Source organism: Dipodomys ordii, unplaced genomic scaffold, assembly GCF_000151885.1.
Source record: "Dipodomys ordii isolate 6190 unplaced genomic scaffold, Dord_2.0 Scaffold56, whole genome shotgun sequence".
Lineage (NCBI taxonomy): Eukaryota > Metazoa > Chordata > Mammalia > Rodentia > Heteromyidae > Dipodomys > Dipodomys ordii.
In genome coordinates this window covers 3,037,485-3,047,355 of record NW_012267272.1, presented here as the reverse complement: position 1 = coordinate 3,047,355, position 9,871 = coordinate 3,037,485, and positions in this window count along the sequence as shown.

Below are 9,871 nucleotides of genomic sequence, written 5' to 3'. Positions count from 1 at the left end.
GGACCAGGAACCAGCTAGAGAGGCAGAGATGCCCCCAGTCAGGAGTAGCACATGTACAGCCTGGTATCCTGGTTTCTGATGCTCTGCCTTATACCATTTGTCTGCCTCGCTCCTTGTTTTCCTTCATTCCTGTGATCAAAGAAGGCTTATGAAATGTGCTGGCTGCGATGTGCTGACTGACACTGGAAATCATTTCATTTTCATTGATGGAAATTTTTCTGCCATTGTATGCAAAGGAATGTGTTTATTCTCATTCCTAATTGGGCTCTTTTCAGCTTATTAAAATTACGACAGCTCCTTGGGTGGTAACCTGACACCATAATGGGGATACATGACTTTGTTAAAACCCACAGCACGCACACAGAGTGAACCTTAAGATAAACAATGGACTTTAGTTAGTAATAGGGTCTCTATCTTAATTAATCAGTTCCAACAAGGTATTAATTCTTGGAGGAACTGGGAGAGAAGGAAGGACATATGGAACTCTGTGCTTTCTGCTCCACTTTGGGTAAACTTAATGCTGCAGCCAGAAATTTAGCATAAAGTATAATACAAATATTCTAATTTTATAATGTACAGTAGATTTAATATGCAATCGATCTAATTTTAATAAATAGTATATAATAAACATAATTTTTATTATATTACATTTGTCACACAGAGAGAACTTCAATAGTTCAGCTTATAATGATTACAATAGTTAATATGGTTAATAATCCTAAAATTATACTTATTGAGTGGTAAGGATGGTAATGGTGTTTCTTTACCAACAACAACAACCACAAACAAATAAAACCTAGTTTTTTCTTACTTCACTTGTCATTGGCTTTTGTTGTTCGATAGCAAATTCTAGCTGGGTGCTGGTGGCTCACACAGAATCCTAGCTACTCAGGAGGCTGAGATCTGAGGATCAAGGTTCAAAGTCAGCCTGGGCAGGAAAGTCCGTAAGACTCTTATCTCCAAGAAAATAAACACCAAAAGGCCAGAAGTGGAGGTATGGTTCAAGAGACAGAGTACCGCCTTGAGTGAAGAAGCTATGGGACAGCACTCAGGCCCTGACTTCAAGCCCCAGTACTAGTGTACACACACACACACACACACACAAGTAAATTCTAGAATTTACTATTCTAATTGTTCATGTCAAAAAATTATAGTTGGCAATGTAAATATTGCTCCTTCATAACTGATAGCCTGAGGAGACTGAGCAATTCAGGTTGAAAGGCTGAAAGGCACTGTGCCCTATCAATAAATAGCACCTTTTGTAGCCTCCCACTCAACCTATTTGAAGTCACTTTGCTAATGGCTTTGATGTGAACAATTCCTTTGGTGTGTTCTCCTTGCCATTCTTTTCTTGATGTCTGTACAGCTAGTTTATATTCTTGCCACTTTTATTTGATGGTGTGCTTAAAAAAAACTGATCTAAACACCTAAAAATGTCTTCTGTTGTTCATATGTCAAGAGGTTTACAAAGTGATAAATCTTTCTCATTTTTGCTTGCATGAATTTACAATACAAAAGCAAGCAAAGCAAAGTCTCAACCCACTGGTGCTATAAAGATTTCACAAAATCTCAGCCTTTGAATGAATACATTAAGCACTTTGGCTGATAATTCTTACATTCCCCACTGGACTTTTGTCAGTGGTGAAATTTTTATAGCAGTCAGTTGCATTGTTCATAACAGTACATTGACCAAAAAAAATTCTCCTGCCATATATTCTACTGAATCTCTCATTGTGCCTTGACTTTGAATGGTGCTGCATGTGAATTTTCATGGTTACTGGAATTCTAGTTTCTATTCCATTTCCTAGGAACAGTAAGCTCAAGACATACTGTAAGATGCCAATAATCTTATTTTCACTTTCACTATATTCTGTTTCAAAATATCATTATGATGTGGCAAGTGCCATTAAACTATTTTGCCAATTTTTACTGCATGAAATAGATCTAATAACTTTTAGAACAATAAAAGGTGAACTCCAATGACAAATTAACTATTAGAATTATCCTTGTTTTTGCATGTCTACTTTTTTTCTTGACAATCTTAGGTCTTGAACTCAGGGCTTGGGCACTTTCCCTGAGTGTCTGTGCTCCAGGATAGAGCTCTACCACTTGAACTGAGGTCCACTTCTGGCTTTATGGAGGTTAACTAGAGATTAGAATCTCAGAGACTTACCTGCCTTAGCTGGTTTCTACCCTATTAGAGATCACAATGCTGAACAATCCCACCCAAGTCTTACCCAGCACTTAGTGGAACATGGTAACTCATGTTAAGCTAGGATACACTCCCCTAATAGCTTGCAGTAAGGGATCTGCACAGGCCTGGATTGAGGGGAGATCTGAGCAGAGCTTCAAATTCTGTTCAAAGATACAATAATGACATCCAAATATATACACTATCTTACTAAACAAAGCTTATGGATTAGAGGCCTAGCTCTGGTCATAGAATGCCAAGCCAGTTAGCAAAAGCAAGCATCAGGTACCAACTTTGAGTCCTGATCTCAGACAAAAAGAAAAGAGCGGGGATGGGGGGAGAGAGGTAGAGGAAGACTGAGGAGAGGGAGAGAGAGAGAGAGAAAGAAACCTGTAATGGTGATCTCTAGTATGCTCATCTCTGGTACACATCAAATCAGAATGTGTGTTTATTATCATAGATTTTTAAAAATTATATACATACACCACACACACACACGTATCTTAAAATGAAGCTAGAACTCTATGCTTGTGGATTTTTTGCAACAAAGCATAGCATTGTTCTATGGATAACATATAATAATGCAAGGAAAGAGTGGGGGAGGAACTGAGCCAAGCCATCAGGAAAAGGATCCCCCTCCCCCTTCTTAGGACACAGTGAAACCACAGGTAGAATCAGCACGTGGAGATACAGAGAGGAGTGTCCCTGAAAGAGGAAAGATCTGAAATGACTGGGAAAATGTGCTAGAGGAAGGACACGTTTATGGGAGGTGAAGGAGGCTACTATGTATCTATGTGGCCTTAATGTACCTTAGGGGACTTCTTGAACTCTGGGACAGATTAAAGTAAAACTCACCGTGAAGGAAGTTTCTGCAGCCACTCTCATCATTCTGGAGAAGATGTGAATGACTAAAGGGCAGTTCCTATCAGTTCATAAATGTGAACAGAATAAAAGTGTCTTGCATATATTGCACATATGTAATATAAAGATGTATGCATCTAAGCATATGTACATGTCTAAGAAAAAAGGAATAACACAGGCCTAAAAATGAAGTACAATAAGACATTTTTAGTTTTATTCTGTATGCTTTTCTCCATTTCCAAATGTTCTACACATAAGCCTATTTTGTAGACATATACAAAAAATATTGGGCCTTTATAACTGTGGAAGCTCTTGTAAATGAAACATACAAGCATATTTTTTGCTGAAATGTTCCCCAAAATGATTATTTTATAATTAAACATGCAATTCCATGTTTAATTAAATGTATAAATATACTTTATAGAAACATAATAGTTTACCCTTTTGTAAATTAATAATACATAGGTCAAATATAAAGGTGCAAAGATACACAACTGATTCAGGATAATTGAAGCCTACAGCAATCTAGTTTTCAATAATGAATCCTTAGAAATCCAGGTCTCAGAAATATTCCCACTGAAATTGCTAGTCACAGATGGATATCAGTTCCCAAAGAGATGAAGTGCCTAGACAAGAATGAGTTCCAGCTCTCCCTTGGAGATGGAGGCCTGGCTCTGGTCATAGAGTGTCAAGCCAATGAGCAAAAGCAAGCATCAGATATCGAGTTTGAGTACTGATCTCAGATAAAAGGAAAGAAAAGAAAAGGAAGGAAGGAAGGAAGGAAGGAAGGAAGGAAAGAAAGAAGGGAGGGAGGGAGGGAGGGAGGGGTGAAGGAGGGAAGGAAGGAAGGAAAGAAAGAAGGGAGGGAGGGAGGGAGGGAGGGGTGAAGGAGGGAGGCAGGAAGAAAGGGAGAAGAAGAAGGGAAGAAAGAGAGGAAGGGGAAGGAAAGAAGGAGAGGGGGTGAGGGAGGGAGAGAGAAGGAGAGGGAGAACTTGCTCTCCCAAGAAGCTATTCCAACAAAAGGTGTTTGGCCTCATGACAAGAATTTTCATTGCGAAAAATATTTTCCATTCTTTAATCAGAGACTAATCGGAAAGCAACTTCGGATGCCTGCCATGGTACTTTCCATTTTAAATCATCACCCCGCTTGCTCCTTCCCAATAGCATTCCTGTGCTTGGCAAATGAGAAAGACTAGAAACTGTAAAGGTCTTTGTCAAATTGTCACTCATCTTCTGAATCTCATCAGATGTAATAGTGTGACTTCATTTTTAACTGAAATTCTAAGGCTAATGCAGCAAATTCTTATTTTATGAAAACTTATCCTGTCACTTTCCTAAATCCAAATATATTTGGAAAATTTCCACTTGAAGTTATTTTCTCAGACTATCCCTTTAAATACCAATAATACATAAGCATATTATATAGCATACTATATATTCATTATCTCATTTATCCTAAAAGACCCCTAGGATACTGTATAACTGTCATAGCACGAAGTAACCAAAGTCCTAAGCAGTTGAATTATTTGTCAAACAACAGAGCGGGCAAAAAAAAAAAGAAAGCCAGAGATTCCAGGCAGGGTGTTTTTGCTGTCTCAGAGCATTGATTTATATCTCCAAAAGTAACTTTATGAAAACAGAGATAATTTCATCCCAAAGTCTTGAACATTAAAGGGATCATTCACTCAATGGCTAAAACAATTAATAAACATGGGATATGTACTATGTGAAGGTATGGTACTATCTCAGGAGGTTCTTAGGTAAATAACTAGTGGTTCCTACAGTCATCGAAATGAGTAAGAGAAGTGTTGCTATCTTTATCTTCTTCCCTGATTAAAAAAACAAAAATTGGGCGGGAGGGGGGGCAGGGTCTGGTCCTGGGGCCTGAACTCTGGGCCTGGGCGCTGTCCCTCAGCTCTTCAGCTCAAGGCTAGCACACTACCACTTGAGCCACAGCACCACTTCTGGCTTTTTTTCTTTTTGCTTATGTGGTGCTGAGAAATCGAACCCAGGGCCTCATGCATGCTAGGCAAGCGCTCTACCACTGAGCCACCTTCCCAGCTTCTTCCCTGATTTTTAAGGATACTGGGTATTAAATCCAGGGCATTGAAAGGGCTCTGCCACTTGATTCATGCCCCTAGAACTTTGATTTTGAGATAGTGTCTAGCTAACTTTGTCCAGGCCATCTTTGAACACTGAGCAACCTGTCTCCACCCCTCCATCCCCCCACACAGTGGTTGGGATTACAGGGGTAAGCCACGGAGCCTTGTTGAGAGGTGTCACTTTTAATGCATGAAGACTGTGTGTGTGAGTGTGTGTGTGTGTGTATTAAAAACTCATTCTGAGGCTCCTCTTAGCATCTACTGCCCTGAAAATACTGAGGAATTTTTAGATGTTGGATGATATTTGACCACACACAAAAACAGACGATACCATTATGGAAAAGTAACAAGAAAATTTGAAATACTGCCATTGTATGCTGTTGGTTAACTCACAGCTCTTAATATAACTGTTACCTGTCAAATGCCTTCAGTTGATTTTTGGATTGACACCAGTTCAAAGGCTCTTTATTTTAAAAAAATGTGTTATCTTTACTTTGAAACTATTTCATAGTGTTCTTTTTGTCAATCACACACACATACTATATATATGTATATATAGTTATACACAACATATATATATATATATATATATATATATATATATATATATATATATATATATATATATATTCTATTTTTCAAACCATTGATATCTGGTCCTACCTATCAGATCTTCATAATGTTGCACACTGGGTCACTTTAACTTTATTTTTTTATTTATTTTTGTCAGTCATGGGGCTTGAACTCAGGGTCTGGGTGCTGTCCCCTAGCTTCTCTGCTCAAGGCTAGTGTTCTACCACTTTGAGCCACAGCCCAAGTTTTAGGGTGGTTAATTGGAGACAAGAGTCTCATAAACTTTCCTTCCCAGGCTGGCTTCAAACCGTGATCCTCAGATCTCAGCCTCCTGAATAGGTAGGATGAGCATAAGCCACCAGTGCCCAGCACTCTGGATCACTTAAAAATTATTTTTTCAAGGATCACGATAATTTTGCATTAAGTATTACATATGAACTTGGAAATCAACCAGCCCATAACAAGCAGCAGAATTCTGGAAGGCTAGCATCAAACTAGATGGTTTGGTATAGATCAAATGGAAGTAACTGTTTTCATCAAGTGGCAGATATCATTTCTTGATATTCTTTATAAAAGCACCTTCTAGCTTCCAGTAACAACTAGATTTTATGCTAGAGACCTTATAAAATTAAATATGTAGCCAGGCATGGTAGTACATACCTATAACTCTAGCACTAGGAAACTGAGGCGAGAGGATCTTAAGGCCAGCCTCATATGTTGGCAATTGAAAAAGAAGGATCATGAGTTCAAAGCCAGCCTGAGCCACACCCCGCCTCAGAAAATTTATTTTACAAGACGTAAACACAGTCATGGTTCATAATAATTGAACTCACTAACTTTGACTCTTCTGCCATCAAAATCCAAGTCGTTTAAGAAGAGCTCTTAAATGTGTGATAAAGTTTTTTTTTACTGATTTGCAAAGGCTGGGCCAAATATTAATACATACAACTGAATCATAAGTAAATGCATATATGTACAAGAAAATAAAGGCTTACCTGACAATCCTGTTCATGGAGGTGAGGGCTGTTCGGCTTGTTCTTCTAGGACTTGAGCATCTTCGACCCAGGCCTCTGTTGTCTTCAAGATATGAGAAAGGAAGACAGAAAGAACACACCACGCCGGGAAGTCACGCATTCCTCCTCACTTCACTCGAGAGAATGAGAGACATGGCCTCCTAAGCACATGGGAGGCTGAAAATGCAGTCCTGCAAACATCATGGGATAGCAATATGTGGCTGTTGACCAAAATCTAGCTAGAATTTCCCACAGTGTTAGACCTACCTGTTACCCTTTTCTGAAGAGGAAGTTGTTCTTAGCTTATCTTCTCATCGTGTCTCTGTCTCTCTCTCACACACATATACACACATAGAAAATCCCTTTCTTTGTGAAAGACCAGAGATACCCGATGGATGGTAGAATGTTTTCAGTGCTCTTATTTGGCAAAAGATGATGCTGTCAACCTCTTCCTGGCCTCCACATTCCCAAATGTAAAAAAAAAAAAGTTATTCTGGCTCATAAATTCCAGAAGTCTGGCACCACTGTCTTGTAGAACACTCAAATACTAAGAAGCCTTTGCCTGGATCTTCAAATTCCCTTCATTTCTATCTTCGAATGCTCTAACATTTGGCCCCAGTTACTCTGAAATTGAATCCTTATCTTCCTTTCCACAGAACTCCAATAGCTATATAAGTACAAGAAAACTAAGAACAACAACAAAAAACACTAAACACCCATTTTTCCCAGTGTTTTGCATGGTCCTAGAGCTTGGTATCAAGGCTTTGGTTTACCACGTGAGCTATGTTCCAGGTTCATTTGTGTTTCAAATAGAATCTTCTGCTAATTTTTCCCGGGGCAGACCTCAAATCATGATTCTCCTATCTTTGCCTTAGCAGTAGCTGGGATTACAGGCATGCACCACACACCTGGCTCTCTCTCAACTTCTCTTTTCATTGTTTCATCTTTCTAGAATTTTTTTTCTCAAAACAATGTTCTCTGGGATCTGGATAAGTTATCAGGAAAACATATCCTATTGGAATTTAACATCAGATGTTATACTTTCAATAAATTTGTATTTGCAAAAGCTTTCCTAATAAGTGTAATTTGTTTGAGAATGAGGATCAGTAGGGTAACTGTTGCTTCTGAAACATTTTAGCCATGTTACTCTCCTCTGCTAGCCTGTGTCCTGTAGGAGTCTGTCATTCTAGAAATGTCTGTGATCTCTGTATGTCCATGATGTATTCCGTTTAGTCTCCAGTTCCAGAAGTGCCTCGAATCACTTTGTAGCACCCAGTAGCTGTTCATGGGCTGCTGAAGGAAGGATGGCTTCTCCTGCTGGTCTTGGCAGTTAATATGTTCTTTCTTCTTCCCCTAATTGTTCATATTTGCAACTCTATAGATTGCTTCACTATTTTAAGCAGTATGGAGCATATCAACATTCAGACTCTTACAGTCATCTTGAAGCATTGTTTTTACTGTTGGATGGTTAATTTAGAAATGTATCAAACCTGAGTGGGAGATTCTTCTCAATTCCCAGAGTCATTGATGTTTCCTCTTGTTGGACCGTAGGAAATGCTCTAATCTCTTCAACTGATACCTCTTTGGCTCTACACTTTCACAACAATCAAAATCCGGAATTCCTAGTCTTTTGTGTTCCACATACAATAGGAACCCAACGCCTACGCACTATCTCATTCAACCCAGACTATAACTCTGAGTGGATGAGTGATTAGTCAGGCTTTACACATAAGGAATCTGGGGTTCAAAAACACATTACTCAGAAACTAAAGCATCATATTAATGTCATAATTACTCAAAGACAGCCAACCCCTTCTTACCATCTACTTTAGTGAGACATTCGGGATATAGCAGGTGTGTGTGTTTGAATCCCAGCTCCCCAAATCCTTTTTTCCCTTTGGTAGAACTCTGGATGCGCTGCTTCAAATGCTAGGACTGTTTTGAGGGTTCCCTGTGTTTCAGTGGGGACCAGACACTATCACTGGTGAGTACTGAGGGCATAGGAAAGGAGTCTGCAGAAGCTTCAAAGGAGCAGCTCATTCTTTTTATTTGCTTTTGTTTTGTTGTAAAGGTGCTGTACAGAGGGGTTAATAGTTATATAAGTAAGGTAATCAGTACATTTCTTGTCAAATATTGTTACCCACTCCTTCATTTATTTCCTATTATCTCTCCCTCTAAATATCTCATTCTTGACTAGTTCCTTCCCTCTCTAGAGTACACTGTCAAGGTCAAGTTCTCAAAAATCCCTTTGGGGAAAAATTCACATAAAACAAAATTCCCTAAGGAGCTTTATGTTGTACAACTCTTCATCACTCCTAAGAAAACACCAGAGAGAATCAATTTTTTTGGGGGGGGGATTAGGTTGTAGGACTTGAACTCTGGGCCTAAGTGTTGTCCCTCTGCTCTTCAGCTCAAGGCAAGTACTCTACCACTTGAGCCACCAGCACCACTTCTGGTTTTCTGGTGATTTATTGGAGATAAGAATTTCACAGCTTTGGGCTGGGAAGGTGGCTCAGTGGTAGAGTGCTTGCCTTGCATGCATGAGGCCCTGGGTTCAATTCTTCAGCACCACATAAGCAGAAAAAGCCAGAAGTGGCGCTGTGGCTCCAGTGGTAGAGCACTTGCCTTGAGCTGAAGAGCTGAGGGACAGCACCCCGGCCCAGAGTTCAGGCCCATGACTGACCAAAAAAAAAAGAATTTCACAGCTTTTTCTGCCCCGGCTGGTTTTGACCCATGATCCTCAGATCTCAGCCTCCTGAGTAGCTAGGATTACAGGCATGAACCACCAGCGCCTGGCAAGAATCCATTTTTAAAGAGAAAACTTTCATTTTGACTCACAGTTTTGGAGCTTTCAGCTGTAGCTGATCGATCCTATTATTTTGGGTGTGTGACAAGACAGTACACATCCTGGTGGGAGAACATGGCAGAGAAGATCTATACAATTGATGGCCAGGAAGCAATAGAGAGGGAGAGGGAGAGACTAGGGTCCCAAATCCTCCTTGAAGGAAATATCCTCAAATGACCTACAGATCTCAGAAGGTCCATTACCTCCAAATATTAGCATTCTGGGGAACAAACTTTTAACACATGGACCTTTGGGAAATGTTCAACACCCTAACTAGAGTGAGCCT